This window comes from Rhipicephalus microplus, unplaced genomic scaffold (assembly GCF_043290135.1).
Source record: "Rhipicephalus microplus isolate Deutch F79 unplaced genomic scaffold, USDA_Rmic scaffold_29, whole genome shotgun sequence".
Taxonomy (NCBI): Eukaryota; Metazoa; Arthropoda; class Arachnida; order Ixodida; family Ixodidae; genus Rhipicephalus; species Rhipicephalus microplus.
The window spans coordinates 2,695,315-2,710,832 of record NW_027464602.1 but is presented as its reverse complement, the minus strand read 5'-3'; the positions used below and the strand labels follow the sequence as shown (position 1 = coordinate 2,710,832).

Here is a 15,518-nt window from a genome sequence, read left to right as displayed (position 1 = left end):
AAGGTTGGAGGTTCGAGCCCACCCGGTGGTGGTGCAGCGCTTGTTTTTTCTTTGGGCTGATAGCTCTGAAGAAATGTTCTGACGGTGGTGAGAGTGGAGCAGGACTGTCTCCATGGCGCAATTTGCTAGCGCGATCGGCTGTTAACTGAAAAGTTGGAGGTTTGAGCTCTCCTGGTGGTGGTGCGGCGCTTTTTTTTCTGTGGGCTAATAGCTTTGATGATATGATCTGATGGTGGTGAGAGATGAGCAAGACTGTCTCCGTGGCGCAATGGGCCTGCGCGATCGGCTGTTGACCGAAAGGTTGGAGTTTCGAGCCCTCCCGGGAGTGGTGTGTTGCTTTTTTCTTTGCGATGATAGCTTTGAAGATATGTTCTGATGGTGGTGAGAGTGGAGCAAGACTGTATCCGTGGCGCAATGGGCTAGCGCGATCGGATGTTAACCGAAAGGTTAGAGTTTTGAGCCCTCCCGGGAGTGGTGTGTTGCTTTTTTCTTTGTGGTAATAGCTTTGAAGTAATGTTCAAGATGGTGGTGAGTGTGGAGCAGGACTGTCTTCGTGGCGCAATTGGCTAGCGTGATCGGCTGTTAACCGAAAGGTTGGAGGTTCTAGCCCAGCCGGTGGTGGTGCGGCGCTTTTTTTTCTTTGGGGTGATAGCTCTGAAGAAATGTTCTGACGGTGGTGAGAGTGGAGCACGACTGTCTCCGTGGGGCAATTGGCTAGCGCGATCGGCTGTTAACCGAAAGGTTGGAGGTTCGAGCCCACCCGGTGGTGGTGCGGCGCTTTTTTTTTCTTTGGGGTGATAGCTCTGAAGAAATGGTCTGACGGTGGTTAGAGTGGAGCAGGACTTTGTCCGTGGCGCAATTGGCCAGCGCGATCGGCTGTTAACCGAAAAGTTGGAGGTTCGAGCCCTTCCGGGAGTGGTGTTTTCCTTTTTTCTTTGCGCTGATAGCTTTGAAGATATGTTCTGATGGTGGTGAGAGTGGAGCACGACTGTCTCCGTGGCGCAATTGGCTAGCGTGATCGGCTGTTAACCGAAAGGTTGGAGGTTCGAGCCCACCCGGTGGTGGTGCGGTGCTTTTTTTTCTTTGGGCTGATAGCTTTGAAGTTATGTTCTGATGGTGGTGAGAAGGGAGCAAGACTGTCTCCGTGGCGCAATGGGCTAGCACGATCGGCTGTTGACCGAAAGGTTGGAGTTTCGAGCCCTCCCGGGAGTGGTGTGTTGCTTTTTTCTTTGCGCTGATAGCTTTGAAGATTTGTTCTGATGGTGGTGAGAGTGGAGCAGGACAGTCTTCGTGGTACAATTGGCTAGCGCGATCGGCTGTTAACCGAAAGGTTGGAGGTTCGAGCCAAATCGGTGGTTGTGCGGCGCTTTTTTTTCTTTGGGGTGATAGCTCTGAATAAATGTTCTGACGATGGTGAGAGTGGAGCACGACTGTCTCCGTGGGGCAATTGGCTAGCGCGATCGGCTGTTAACCGTAATGTTGGAGGTTCGAGCCCACCCGGTGGTGGTGCAGCGCTTTTTTTTCTTTGGGCTGCTAGCTCTGAAGAAATGTTCTGACGGTGGTGAGAGTGGATCAGGACTGTCTCCGTGGCGCAATTGGCTAGCGCGATCGGCTGTTAACCTAAAAGTCGGAGGTTCGAGCCCACCAAGTGGTGGTGCGGCACTTTTTTTTCTTTGGGCTGATACCTTTGAAGATATGTTCTGATGGTGGTGAGAGTGGAGCAGGACTGTCTCCGTGGCGAAATTGGCTTGCGCGATCGGCTGTTAACCGAAAGGTTGGAGGTTCGAGCCCACCCGGTGGTGGTGCGGCGCTTTTTTTTCTTTGCGCTGATAGCTTTGAAGTTATGTTCTGATGGGGGTGAGAGTGGAGCACGATTTTCTCCGTGGCGCAATTGGCTAGCGCGATCTGCTGTTAACCGAAAGGTTGGAGGTTCGAGCCCACAAGTGGTGGTACGGCGCTTTTTTTTCTTTGGGCTGATAGCTTTGAAGATATGTTCTAATTGTGGTGAGAGTGGAGCAGGACTGTCTCCGTGGCGCAATTGGCCAGCGCGATCGGCTGTTAACCGAAAAGTTGGAGGTTCGAGCCCACCCGTTGGTGGTGCGGCGCTTTTTTTCTTTGCGCTGATAGCTTTGAAGATATGTTCTGATGGTGGTGAGAGTGGAGCACGATTGTCTCCGTGGCGCAATTGGCTAGCGTGATCTGCTGTTAACCGAAAGGTTGGAGGTTCGAGCCCGAAAGTGGCGGTGCGGCGCTTTTTTTTCTTTGGGCTGATAGCTTTGAAGATATGTTCTAATTGTGGTGAGAGTGGAGCAGGACTGTCTCCGTGGCGCAATTGGCCAGCGCGATCGGCTGTTAACCGAAAAGTTGGAGGTTCGAGCCCTCCCGGGAGTGGTATTTTGCTTTTTTCTTTGCGCTGATAGCTTTGAAGATATGTTCTGATGGTGGTGAGAGTGGAGCACGTCTGTCTCCGTGGCGCAATTGGCTAGCGCGATCGGCTGTTAACCGAAAGCTTGGAGGTTCGAGCCCACCCGGTGGTGGTGCAGCGCTTTTTTTCTTTGCGCTCATAGCTTTGAAGATATGTTTTGATGATTGTGAGAGTGGAGCAAGACTGCCTCCGTGGCGCAATAGGCTAGCGCGATCGGCTGTTAACCGAAAGGTTGGAGTCTCGAGCCCTCCCAGGAGTGGTGTGTTGCTTTTTTCTTTGCGGTAATATCTTTGAAGATATGTTCTGATGGTGGTGAGAGTGTAGCAGGACAGTCTTCGTGGCGCAATTGGCTAGCGCGATCGGCTGTTAACCGAAAGGATGGAGGTTCGAGCCCAACCGGTGGTGGTGTGGCGCTTTTTTTCTTTGGGGTGATAGCTCTGAAGAAATGTTCTGACGATGGTGAGAGTGAAGCACGACTGTCTCCGTGGGGCAATTGGCTAGCGCGATCGGCTGTTAACCGTAAGGTTGGAGGTTCGAGCCCACCCGGTGGTGGTGCAGCGCTTGTTTTTTCTTTGGGCTGATAGCTCTGAAGAAATGTTCTGACGGTGGTGAGAGTGGAGCAGGACTGTCTCCATGGCGCAATTTGCTAGCGCGATCGGCTGTTAACTGAAAAGTTGGAGGTTTGAGCTCTCCTGGTGGTGGTGCGGCGCTTTTTTTTCTGTGGGCTGATAGCTTTGATGATATGATCTGATGGTGGTGAGAGATGAGCAAGACTGTCTCCGTGGCGCAATGGGCCTGCGCGATCGGCTGTTGACCGAAAGGTTGGAGTTTCGAGCCCTCCCGGGAGTGGTGTGTTGCTTTTTTCTTTGCGATGATAGCTTTGAAGATATGTTCTGATGGTGGTGAGAGTGGAGCAAGACTGTCTCCGTGGCGCAATGGGCTAGCGCGATCGGCTGTTAACCGAAAGGTTAGAGTTTTGAGCCCTCCCGGGAGTGGTGTGTTGCTTTTTTCTTTGCGGTAATAGCTTTGAAGTAATGTTCAAGATGGTGGTGAGTGTGTAGCAGGACAGTCTTCGTGGCGCAATTGGCTAGCGCGATCGGCTGTTAACCGAAAGGTTGGAGGTTCGAGCCCACCCGGTGGTGGTGCGGCGCTTTTTTTTTCTTTGGGGTGATAGCTCTGAAGAAATGGTCTGACGGTGGTTAGAGTGGAGCAGGACTTTGTCCGTGGCGCAATTGGCCAGCGCGATCGGCTGTTAACCGAAAAGTTGGAGGTTCGAGCCCTTCCGGGAGTGGTGTTTTCCTTTTTTCTTTGCGCTGATAGCTTTGAAGATATGTTCTGATGGTGGTGAGAGTGGAGCACGACTGTCTCCGTGGCGCAATTGGCTAGCGTGATCGGCTGTTAACCGAAAGGTTGGAGGTTCGAGCCCACCCGGTGGTGGTGCGGTGCTTTTTTTTCTTTGGGCTGATAGCTTTGAAGTTATGTTCTGATGGTGGTGAGAAGGGAGCAAGACTGTCTCCGTGGCGCAATGGGCTAGCACGATCGGCTGTTGACCGAAAGGTTGGAGTTTCGAGCCCTCCCGGGAGTGGTGTGTTGCTTTTTTCTTTGCGCTGATAGCTTTGAAGATTTGTTCTGATGGTGGTGAGAGTGGAGCAGGACAGTCTTCGTGGTACAATTGGCTAGCGCGATCGGCTGTTAACCGAAAAGTTGGAGGTTCGAGCCCAATCGGTGGTTGTGCGGCGCTTTTTTTTCTTTGGGGTGATAGCTCTGAATAAATGTTCTGACGATGGTGAGAGTGGAGCACGACTGTCTCCGTGGGGCAATTGGCTAGCGCGATCGGCTGTTAACCGTAATGTTGGAGGTTCGAGCCCACCCGGTGGTGGTGCAGCGCTTTTTTTTCTTTGGGCTGCTAGCTCTGAAGAAATGTTCTGACGGTGGTGAAAGTGGAGCAGGACTGTCTCCGTGGCGCAATTGGCTAGCGCGATCGGCTGTTAACCTAAAAGTCGGAGGTTCGAGCCCACCAAGTGGTGGTGCGGCACTTTTTTTTCTTTGGGCTGATACCTTTGAAGATATGTTCTGATGGTGGTGAGAGTGGAGCAGGACTGTCTCCGTGGCGAAATTGGCTTGCGCGATCGGCTGTTAACCGAAAGGTTGGAGGTTCGAGCCCACCCGGTGGTGGTGCGGCGCTTTTTTTTCTTTGCGCTGATAGCTTTGAAGTTATGTTCTGATGGGGGTGAGAGTGGAGCACGATTTTCTCCGTGGCGCAATTGGCTAGCGCGATCTGCTGTTAACCGAAAGGTTGGAGGTTCGAGCCCACAAGTGGTGGTACGGCGCTTTTTTTTCTTTGGGCTGATAGCTTTGAAGATATGTTCTAATTGTGGTGAGAGTGGAGCAGGACTGTCTCCATGGCGCAATTGGCCAGCGCGATCGGCTGTTAACCGAAAAGTTGGAGGTTCGAGCCCACCCGTTGGTGGTGCGGCGCTTTTTTTCTTTGCGCTGATAGCTTTGAAGATATGTTCTGATGGTGGTGAGAGTGGAGCACGATTGTCTCCGTGGCGCAATTGGCTAGCGTGATCTGCTGTTAACCGAAAGGTTGGAGGTTCGAGCCCACAAGTGGTGGTGCGGCGCTTTTTTTTCTTTGGGCTGATAGCTTTGAAGATATGTTCTAATTGTGGTGAGAGTGGAGCAGGACTGTCTCCGTGGCGCAATTGGCCAGCGCGATCGGCTGTTAACCGAAAAGTTGGAGGTTCGAGCCCACTCGTTGGTGGTGCGGTGCTTTTTTTTCTTTGAGCTGATAGCTTTGATGATATGTTCTGATGGTGGTGAGAGATGAACAAGACTGTCTCCGTGGCGCAATGGGCTAGCGCGATCGGCTGTTGACCGAAAGATTGGAGTTTCGAGCCCTCCCGGGAGTTCTGTGTTGCTTTTTTCTTTGCGATGATAGCTTTAAAGATATGTTCTGATGGGGGTGAGAGTGGAGCAAGACTGTCTCCGTGGCGCATTGGGCTAGCTCGATTTGCTGTTAACCGAAAGGTTGGAGTTTTGAGCCCTCCCGGGAGTGGTGTGTTGCTTATTTCTTTGCGGTAATAGCTTTGAAGATATGTTCTGATGGTGGTGAGAGTGGAGCAGGACTGTCTTCGTGGCGCAATTGGCTAGCGCGATCGGCTATTAACCGAAAGGTTGGAGGTTCTAGCCCAACCGGTGGTGGTGCGGCGCTTTTTTTCCTTTGGGGTGATAGCTCTGAATAAATGGTCTGACGGTGGTTAGAGTGGAGCAGGACTTTGTCCGTGGCGCAATTGGCCAGCGCGATCGGCTGTTAACCGAAAAGTTGGAGGTTCGAGCCCACCCGGTGGTGGTGCGGCGCTTTTTTTTCTTTGGGGTGATAGCTCTGAAGAAATGATCTGACGGTGGTAAGAGTGGAGCAGGACGGTCCCCGTGGCGCAATTGGCTAGCGCGATCGGCTGTTAACCGAAAAGTTGGAGGTTCGAGCCCACCCGGTGGTGGTGCGGCACCTTTTTTTTTCTTTGGGCTGATAGCTTTGAAGATATGTTCTAATTGTGGTGAGAGTTGAGCGGGACTTTCTCCGTGGCGCAATTGGCCAGCGCGATCGGCTGTTAACCGAAAAGTTGGAGGTTCGAGCCCTCCCGGGAGTGGTATTTTGCTTTTTTCTTTGCGCTGATAGCTTTGAAGATATGTTCTGATGGTGGTGAGAGTGGAGCACGACTGTCTCCGTGGCGCAATTGGCTAGCGCGATCGGCTGTTAACCGAAAGCTTGGAGGTTCGAGCCCACCCGGTGGTGGTGCAGCGCTTTTTTTCTTTGCGCTCATAGCTTTGAAGATATGTTTTGATGATTGTGAGAGTGGAGCAAGACTGCCTCCGTGGCGCAATAGGCTAGCGCGATCGGCTGTTAACCGAAAGGTTGGAGTCTCGAGCCCTCCCAGGAGTGGTGTGTTGATTTTTCTTTGCGGTAATATCTTTGAAGATATGTTCTGATGGTGGTGAGAGTGTAGCAGGACAGTCTTCGTGGCGCAATTGGCTAGCGCGATCGGCTCTTAACCGAAAGGATGGAGGTTCGAGCCCAACCGGTGGTGGTGTGGCGCTTTTTTTCTTTGGGGTGATAGCTCTGAAGAAATGTTCTGACGATGGTGAGAGTGAAGCACGACTGTCTCCGTGGGGCAATTGGCTAGCGCGATCGGCTGTTAACCGTAAGGTTGGAGGTTCGAGCCCACCCGGTGGTGGTGCAGCGCTTGTTTTTTCTTTGGGCTGATAGCTCTGAAGAAATGTTCTGACGGTGGTGAGAGTGGAGCAGGACTGTCTCCATGGCGCAAGTGGCTAGCGCGATCGGCTGTTAACCGAAAAGTTGGAGGTTCGAGCTCTCCTGGTGGTGGTGCGGCGCTTTTTTTTCTGTGGGCTGATAGCTTTGAAGTTATGTTCTGATGGTGGTGAGAGTGGAGCAGGACTGTCTCCGTGGCGCAATTGGCTAGCGTGATCGGCTGTTAACCGGAAGGTTGGAGGTTCGAGCCCTCCCGGGAGTGGTGTTTTGCTTTTTTCTTTGCGGTAATAGCTTTGAAGATATGTTCTGATGGTGGTGAGAGTGGAGCAGGATTGTCTTCGTGGCGCAATTGGCTAGCGCGATCGGCTGTTAACCGAAAGGTTGGAGGTTCGAGCCCAACCGGTGGTGGTGTGGCACTTTTTTTTCTTTGGGGTGATAGCTCTGAAGAAATGTTCTGACGATGGTGAGAGTGGAGCACGACTGTCTCCGTGGGGCAATTGGCTAGCGCGATCGGCTGTTAACCGAAAGGTTGGAGGTTCGAGCCCAACCGGTGGTGGTGCAGCGCTTTTTTTTCTTTGGGCTGCTAGCTCTGAAGAAATGTTCTGACGGTGGTGAGAGTGGAGCAGGACTGTCTCCGTGGCGCAATTGGCTAGCGCGATCGGCTGTTAACCTAAAAGTCGGAGGTTCGAGCCCACCAAGTGGTGGTGCGGCACTTTTTTTTCTTTGGGCTGATACCTTTGAAGATATGTTCTGATGGTGGTGAGAGTGGAGCAGGACTGTCTCCGTGGCGAAATTGGCTTGCGCGATCGGCTGTTAACCGAAAGGTTGGAGGTTCGAGCCCACCCGGTGGTGGTGCGGCGCTTTTTTTTCTTTGCGCTGATAGCTTTGAAGTTATGTTCTGATGGTGGTGAGAGTGGAGCACGATTTTCTCCGTGGCGCAATTGGCTAGCGCGATCTGCTGTTAACCGAAAGGTTGGAGGTTCGAGCCCACAAGTGGTGAAACGGCGCTTTTTTTCTTTGGGCTGATAGCTTTGAAGATATGTTCTAATTGTGGTGAGAGTGGAGCAGGACTGTCTCCGTGGCGCAATTGGCCAGCGCGATCGGCTGTTAACCGAAAAGTTGGAGGTTCGAGCCCACCCGTTGGTGGTGCGGCGCTTTTTTTCTTTGCGCTGATAGCTTTGAAGATATGTTCTGATGGTGGTGAGAGTGGAGCACGATTGTCTCCGTGGCGCAATTGGCTAGCGTGATCTGCTGTTAACCGAAAGGTTGGAGGTTCGAGCCCACAAGTGGTGGTGCGGCGCTTTTTTTTTCTTTCGGCTGATAGCTTTGAAGATATGTTCTAATTGTGGTGAGAGTGGAGCAGGACTGTCTCCGTGGCGCAATTGGCCAGCGCGATCGGCTGTTAACCGAAAAGTTGGAGGTTCGAGCACACTCGTTGGTGGTGCGGTGCTTTTTTTTCTTTGAGCTGATAGCTTTGATGATATGTTCTGATGGTGGTGAGAGATGAACAAGACTGTCTCCGTGGCGCAATGGGCTAGCGCGATCGGCTGTTGACCGAAAGATTGGAGTTTCGAGCCCTCCCGGGAGTGCTGTGTTGCTTTTTTCTTTGCGATGATAGCTTTAAAGATATGTTCTGATGGGGGTGAGAGTGGAGCAAGACTGTCTCCGTGGCGCATTGGGCTAGCTCGATTTGCTGTTAACCGAAAGGTTGGAGTTTTGAGCCCTCCCGGGAGTGGTGTGTTGCTTATTTCTTTGCGGTAATAGCTTTGAAGATATGTTCTGATGGTGGTGAGAGTGGAGCAGGACTGTCTTCGTGGCGCAATTGGCTAGCGCGATCGGCTGTTAACCGAAAGGTTGGAGGTTCTAGCCCAACCGGTGGTGGTGCGGCGCTTTTTTTCTTTGGGGTGATAGCTCTGAATAAATGGTCTGACGGTGGTTAGAGTGGAGCAGGACTTTGTCCGTGGCGCAATTGGCCAGCGCGATCGGCTGTTAACCGAAACGTTGGAGGTTCGAGCCCACCCGGTGGTGGTGCGGCGCTTTTTTTTCTTTGGGGTGATAGCTCTGAAGAAATGATCTGACGGTGGTAAGAGTGGAGCAGGACGGTCCCCGTGGCGCAATTGGCTAGCGCGATCGGCTGTTAACCGAAAAGTTGGAGGTTCGAGCCCACCCGGTGGTGGTGCGGCACCTTTTTTTTTCTTTGGGCTGATAGCTTTGAAGATATGTTCTAATTGTGGTGAGAGTTGAGCGGGACTTTCTCCGTGGCGCAATTGGCCAGCGCGATCGGCTGTTAACCGAAAAGTTGGAGGTTCGAGCCCTCCCGGGAGTGGTATTTTGCTTTTTTCTTTGCGCTGATAGCTTTGAAGATATGTTCTGATGGTGGTGAGAGTGGAGCACGACTGTCTCCGTGGCGCAATTGGCTAGCGCGATCGGCTGTTAACCGAAAGCTTGGAGGTTCGAGCCCACCCGGTGGTGGTGCAGCGCTTTTTTTCTTTGCGCTCATAGCTTTGAAGATATGTTTTGATGATTGTGAGAGTGGAGCAAGACTGCCTCCGTGGCGCAATAGGCTAGCGCGATCGGCTGTTAACCGAAAGGTTGGAGTCTCGAGCCCTCCCAGGAGTGGTGTGTTGCTTTTTTCTTTGCGGTAATATCTTTGAAGATATGTTCTGATGGTGGTGAGAGTGTAGCAGGACAGTCTTCGTGGCGCAATTGGCTAGCGCGATCGGCTCTTAACCGAAAGGATGGAGGTTCGAGCCCAACCGGTGGTGGTGTGGCGCTTTTTTTCTTTGGGGTGATAGCTCTGAAGAAATGTTCTGACGATGGTGAGAGTGAAGCACGACTGTCTCCGTGGGGCAATTGGCTAGCGCGATCGGCTGTTAACCGTAAGGTTGGAGGTTCGAGCCCACCCGGTGGTGGTGCAGCGCTTGTTTTTTCTTTGGGCTGATAGCTCTGAAGAAATGTTCTGACGGTGGTGAGAGTGGAGCAGGACTGTCTCCATGGCGCAAGTGGCTAGCGCGATCGGCTGTTAACCGAAAAGTTGGAGGTTCGAGCCCTCCTGGTGGTGGTGCGGCGCTTTTTTTTCTGTGGGCTGATAGCTTTGAAGTTATGTTCTGATGGTGGTGAGAGTGGAGCAGGACTGTCTCCGTGGCGCAATTGGCTAGCGTGATCGGCTGTTAACCGGAAGGTTGGAGGTTCGAGCCCTCCCGGGAGTGGTGTTTTGCTTTTTTCTTTGCGGTAATAGCTTTGAAGATATGTTCTGATGGTGGTGAGAGTGGAGCAGGATTGTCTTCGTGGCGCAATTGGCTAGCGCGATCGGCTGTTAACCGAAAGGTTGGAGGTTCGAGCCCAACCGGTGGTGGTGTGGCACTTTTTTTTCTTTGGGGTGATAGCTCTGAAGAAATGTTCTGACGATGGTGAGAGTGGAGCACGACTGTCTCCGTGGGGCAATTGGCTAGCGCGATCGGCTGTTAACCGAAAGGTTGGAGGTTCGAGCCCAACCGGTGGTGGTGCGGCGCTTTTTATTCTTTGGGGTGATAGCTCTGAAGAAATGTTCTGATGGTGGTGAGAGTAGAGCAGGACTGTCTCCGTGGCGCAATTGGCTAGCGCGATCGGCTGTTAACCGAAAGGTTGGAGTTTCGATCCCTCCCGGGAGTGGTGTGTTGCTTTTTTCTTTGCGCTGATAGCTTTGAAGATATGTTCTGATGATGGTGAGAGTGGAGCACGGCTGTCTCCGTGGCGCAGTTGGCTAGCGCGATCGGCTGTTAACCGAAAGGTTGGAGGTTCGAGCCCACCCGGTGGTGGTGCGGCGCTTTTTTTTCTTTGTGCTGATAGCTTTGAAGATATGTTATGATGGTGGTGAGAGTGGAGCAGGACTGTCTCCGTGGCGCAATTGGCTAGCGCGATTGGCTGTTAACCGAAAGGTTAGAGGTTCGAGCCCACCCGGTGGTGGTGCGGTGGTTTTTTTTCTTTGGGCTGATAGCTTTGATGATATGTTCTGATGGTGGTGAGAGATGGGCAAGACTGTCTCCGTGGCGGAATGGGCTAGCGCGATCGGCTGTTGACCGAAAGGTTGGAGTTTTGAGCCCTCCAGGGAGTGGTCTGTTGCTTTTTTTGCGATGATAGCTTTGGAGATATGTTCTGATGGTGGTGAGAGTGGAGCAAGACTGTCTCCGTGATGCAATGGGCTAGCGCGATCGGCTGTTAACCGAAGGTTGGAGTTTTGAGCCCTCCCGGGTGTGGTGTGTTGCTTTTTTCTTTCCGGTAATAGCTTTGAAGATATGTTCTGATGGTGGTGAGAGTGGAGCAGGACTGTCTTCGTGGCGCCATTGGCTAGCGCGATCGGCTGTTAACCGAAAGGTTGGAGGTTCTAGCCCGACCGGTGGTGGTGCGGAACTTTTTTTTCTATGGGGTGATAGCTCTGAAGAAATGTTCTGACGGTGGTGAGAGTGGAGCAGGACGGTCCCCGTGGCGCAATTGGCTAGCGCAATCGGCTGTTAACCGAAAGGTTGGAGGTTCGAGCCCAACCGGTGGTGGTGCGGCGCTTTTTATTCTTTGGGGTGATAGCTCTGAAGAAATGTTCTGATGGTGGTGAGAGTAGAGCAGGACTGTCTCCGTGGCGCAATTGGCTAGCGCGATCGGCTGTTAACCGAAAGGTTGGAGTTTCGATCCCTCCCGGGAGTGGTGTGTTGCTTTTTTCTTTGCGCTGAAGGCTTTGAAGATATGTTCTGATGATGGTGAGAGTGGAGCACGGCTGTCTCCGTGGCGCAGTTGGCTAGCGCGATCGGCTGTTAACCGAAAGGTTAGAGGTTCGAGCCCACCCGGTGTTGGTGCGGCGCTTTTTTTTTCTTTGGGCTGATAGCTTTGAAGATATGTTCTAATTGTGGTGAGAGTTGAGTAGGACTTTTTCCGTGGCGCAATTGGCCAGCGCGATCGGCTGTTAACCGAAAAGTTGGAGGTTCGAGCCCTCCCGGGAGTGGTGTGTTGCTTTTTTCTTTGCGATGATAGCTTTGGAGATATGTTCTGATGGTGGTGAGAGTGAAGCAAGACTGTCTCCGTGGCGCAATGGGTTAGCGTGATCGGCTGTTAACCGAAAGGTTGGAGTTTTGAGCCCTCCCGGGAGTGGTGTGTTGCTTTTTTCTTTCCGGTAATAGCTTTGAAGATATGTTCTGAAGGTGGTGAGAGTGGAGCAGGACTGTCTTCGTGGCGCCATTGGCTAGCGCGATCGGCTGTTAACCGAAAGGTTGGAGGTTCTAGCCCAACCGGTGGTGGTGCGGAACTTTTTTTTTCTTTGGGGTGATGGCTCTGAAGAAATGTTCTGACGGTGGTGAGAGTGGAGCACGACTGTCTCCGTTGGGCAATTGGCTAGCGCGATCGGCTGTTAACCGAAAGGTTGGAGGTTTGAGCCCACCTGGTGGTGGTGCGGCGCTTTTTTTTTCTTTGGAGTGATAGCTCTAAGGAAATGGTGTGACGGTGGTGAGAGTGGAGCAGGACGGTCCCCGTGGCGCAATTGGCTAGCGCGATCGGCTGTTAACCGAAAAGTTAGAGGTTCGAGCCCACCCGGTGGTGGTGCGGCGCTTTTTTTTTCTTTGGGCTGATAGCTTTGAAGATATGTTCTAATTGTGGTGAGAGTTGAGTAGGACTTTTTCCGTGGCGCAATTGGCCAGTGCGATCGGCTGTTAACCGAAAAGTTGGAGGTTCGAGCCCTCCCGGGAGTGGTGTTTTGCTTTTTTCTTTGCGCTGATAGCTTTGAAGATATGTTCTGATGGTGGTGAGAGTAGAGCACGACTGTCTCTGTGGCGCAATTGGCTAGCGCGATCGGCTGTTAACCGAAAGGTTGGAGGTTCGAGCCCACCCGGTGGTGGTGCGGTGCTTTTTTTCTTTGGGCTGATAGCTTTGAAGTTATGTTCTGATGGTGGTGAGAAGGGAGCAAGACTGTCTCCGTGGCGCAATGGGCTAGCGCAATCGGCTGTTGACCGAAAGGTTGGAGTTTCGAGCCCTCCCGGGAGTGGTGTGTTGCTTTTTTTTTGCGCTGATAGCTTTGAAGATATGTTCTGATGGTGGTGAGAGTGGAGCAAGACTGTCTCCGTTCCGCGATGGGCTAGCGCGATCGGCTGTTAACCGAAAGTTGGAGGTTCGAGCCCACGCGGTGGTGGTGCAGCGCTTTTTTTTCTTTGCGCTCATAGCTTTGAAGATATGTTTTGGTGATGGTGAGAGTGGAGCAAGACTGCCTCCGTGGCGCATTGGGCTAGCGCGATCGGCTGTTAACAGAAAGGTTGGAGTCTCGAGCCCTCCGAGGAATGGTGTGTTGCTTTTTTCTTTGCGGTAATATCTTTGAAGATATGTTCTGATGGTGGGGAGAGTGGAGCAGGACAGTCTTCGTGGCGCAATTGGCTAGCGTGATCGGCTGTTAACCAAAAGGTTGGAGGTTCGAGCCCAACCGGTGGTGGTGTGGCGCTTTTTTTTTCTTTGGGGTGATAGCTCTGAAGAAATGTTCTGACGATGGTGAGAGTGGAGCACGACTGTATCCGTGGGGCAATTGGCTAGCGCGATCGGCTGTTAACCGTAAGGTTGGAGGTTCGAGCCCACCCGGTGGTGGTGCAGCGCTTGTTTTTTCTTTGGGCTGAAAGCTCTGAAGAAATGTTCTGACGGTGGTGAGAGTGGAGCAGGCCTGCCTCCATGGCGCAATTGGCTAGCGCGATCGGCTGTTAACCGGAAAGTTGGAGGTTCGAGCCCTCCTGGGAGTGGTGTTTTGCTTTTTTCTTTGCGGTAATAGCTTTGAAGATATGTTCTGATGGTGGTGAGAGTGGAGCAGGACTGTCTACGTGGCGCAATTGGCTAGCGCGATCGGCTGTTAACCGAAAGGTTGGAGGTTCGAGCCCAACCGGTGGTGGTGTGTTGCTTTTTTCTTTGCGCTGATACCTTTGAAGATATGTTCTGATGATGGTGAGAGTGGAGCACGACTGTCTCCGTGGCGCAGTTGGCTAGCGCGATCGGCTGTTAACGGAAAGGTTGGAGGTTCGAGCCCACCCGGTGGTGGTGCGGCGCTTTTTTTCTTTGTGCTGATAGCTTTGAAGATATGTTATGATGGTGGTAAGAGTGGAGCAGGACTGTCTCCGTGGCGCAATTGGCTAGCGCGATCGGCTGTTAACCGAAAGTATGGAGGTTCTAGCCCAACCGGTGGTGGTGTGGCGCTTTTTTTTTCTTTGGGGTGATAGCTCTGAAGAAATGTTCTGACGGTGGTGAAAGAGGAGCACGACTGTCTCCGTGGGGCAATTGGCTAGCGCGATCGGCTGTTAACCGAAAGGTTGGAGGTTCGAGCCCACCCGGTGGTGGTGCGGCGCTGTTTTTTCTTTGGAGTGATAGCTCTAAAGAAATGGTCTGACTGTGGTGAGAGTGGAGCAGGACGGTCCCCGTGGCGCAATTGGCTAGCGCGATCGGCTGTTAACCGAAAAGTTGGAGGTTCGAGCCCACCCGGTGGTGGTGCGGTGGTTTTTTTTCTTTGGGCTGATAGCTTTGAAGATATGTTCTAATTGTGGTGAGAGTTGAGCAGGACTTTTTCCGTGGCGCAATTGGCCAGCGCGATCGGCTGATAACCGAAAAGTTGGAGGTTCGAGCCCTCCCGGGAGTGGTGTGTTGCTTTTTTCTTTGCGATGATAGCTTTGGAGATATGTTCTGATGGTGGTGAGAGTGAAGCAAGACTGTCTCCGTGGCGCAATGGGTTAGCGTGATCGGCTGTTAACCGAAAGCTTGGAGTTTTGAGCCCTCCCGGGAGTGGTGTGTTGCTTTTTTCTTTGCGGTAATAGCTTTGAAGATATGTTCTGATGGTGGTGAGAGTGGAGCAGGACTGTCTTCGTGGCGCAATTGGCTAGCGCGATCGGCTGTTAACCGAAAGTATGGAGGTTCTAGCCCAACCGGTGGTGGTGTGGCGCTTTTTTTTTCTTTGGGGTGATAGCTCTGAAGAAATGTTCTGACGGTGGTGAGAGTGGAGCACGACTGTCTCCGTGGGGCAATTGGCTAGCGCGATCGGCTGTTAACCGAAAGGTTGGAGGTTCGAGCCCACCCGGTGGTGGTGCGGCGCTTTTTTTTTCTTTGGAGTGATAGCTCTAAAGAAATGGTCTGACTGTGGTGAGAGTGGAGCAGGACGGTCCCCGTGGCGCAATTGGCTAGCGCGATCGGCTGTTAACCGACAAGTTGGAGGTTCGAGCCCACCCGGTGGTGGTGCAGCGCTTTTTTTTTCTTTGGGCTGATAGCTTTGAAGATATGTTCTAATTGTGGTGAGAGTTGAGCAGGACTTTTTCCGTGGCGCAATTGGCCAGCGCGATCGGCTGATAACCGAAAAGTTGGAGGTTCGAGCCCTCCCGGGAGAAGTGTTTTGCTTTTTTCTTTGCGCTGATAGCTTTGAAGTTATGTTCTGATGGTGGTGAGAAGGGAGCAAGACTGTCTCCGTGGCGCATTGGGCTAGCGCGATCGGCTGTTGACCGAAAGGTTGGAGTTTCGAGCCCTCCCGGGAGTGGTGTGTTGCTTTTTTCTTTGCGCTGATAGCTTTGAAGATATGTTCTGATGGTGGTGAGAGTGGAGCAAGACTGTCTTCGTGGCGCAATGGGCTAGCGCGATCGGCTGTTAACCGAAAGGTTGAAGGTTCGAGCCCACCCAGTGGTGGTGCAGCGCTTTTTTTTCTTTGCGCTGATAGCTTTGGATATATGTTCTGATGATGGTGAGAGTGGAGCAAGACTGCCTCCGTGGCGCAATGGGCTTGCGCGATCGGCTGTTAACCGAAAGGTTGGAGTCTCGAGCCCTCCCAGGAGTGGTGTGTTGCTTTTTTCTTTG

At 52.4% G+C, this 15,518-nt stretch overlaps 1 non-coding gene across 1 annotated transcript; it reads left to right on the top strand.

Moving 5' to 3' along the window:
* Window positions 1-14,984: 14,984 nt before the first annotated feature.
* Window positions 14,985-15,058, top strand: TRNAI-GAU (transfer RNA isoleucine (anticodon GAU)). The gene has a single exon. It is a non-coding gene; the product is annotated as a tRNA-Ile (tRNA).
* Window positions 15,059-15,518: the final 460 nt, after the last annotated feature.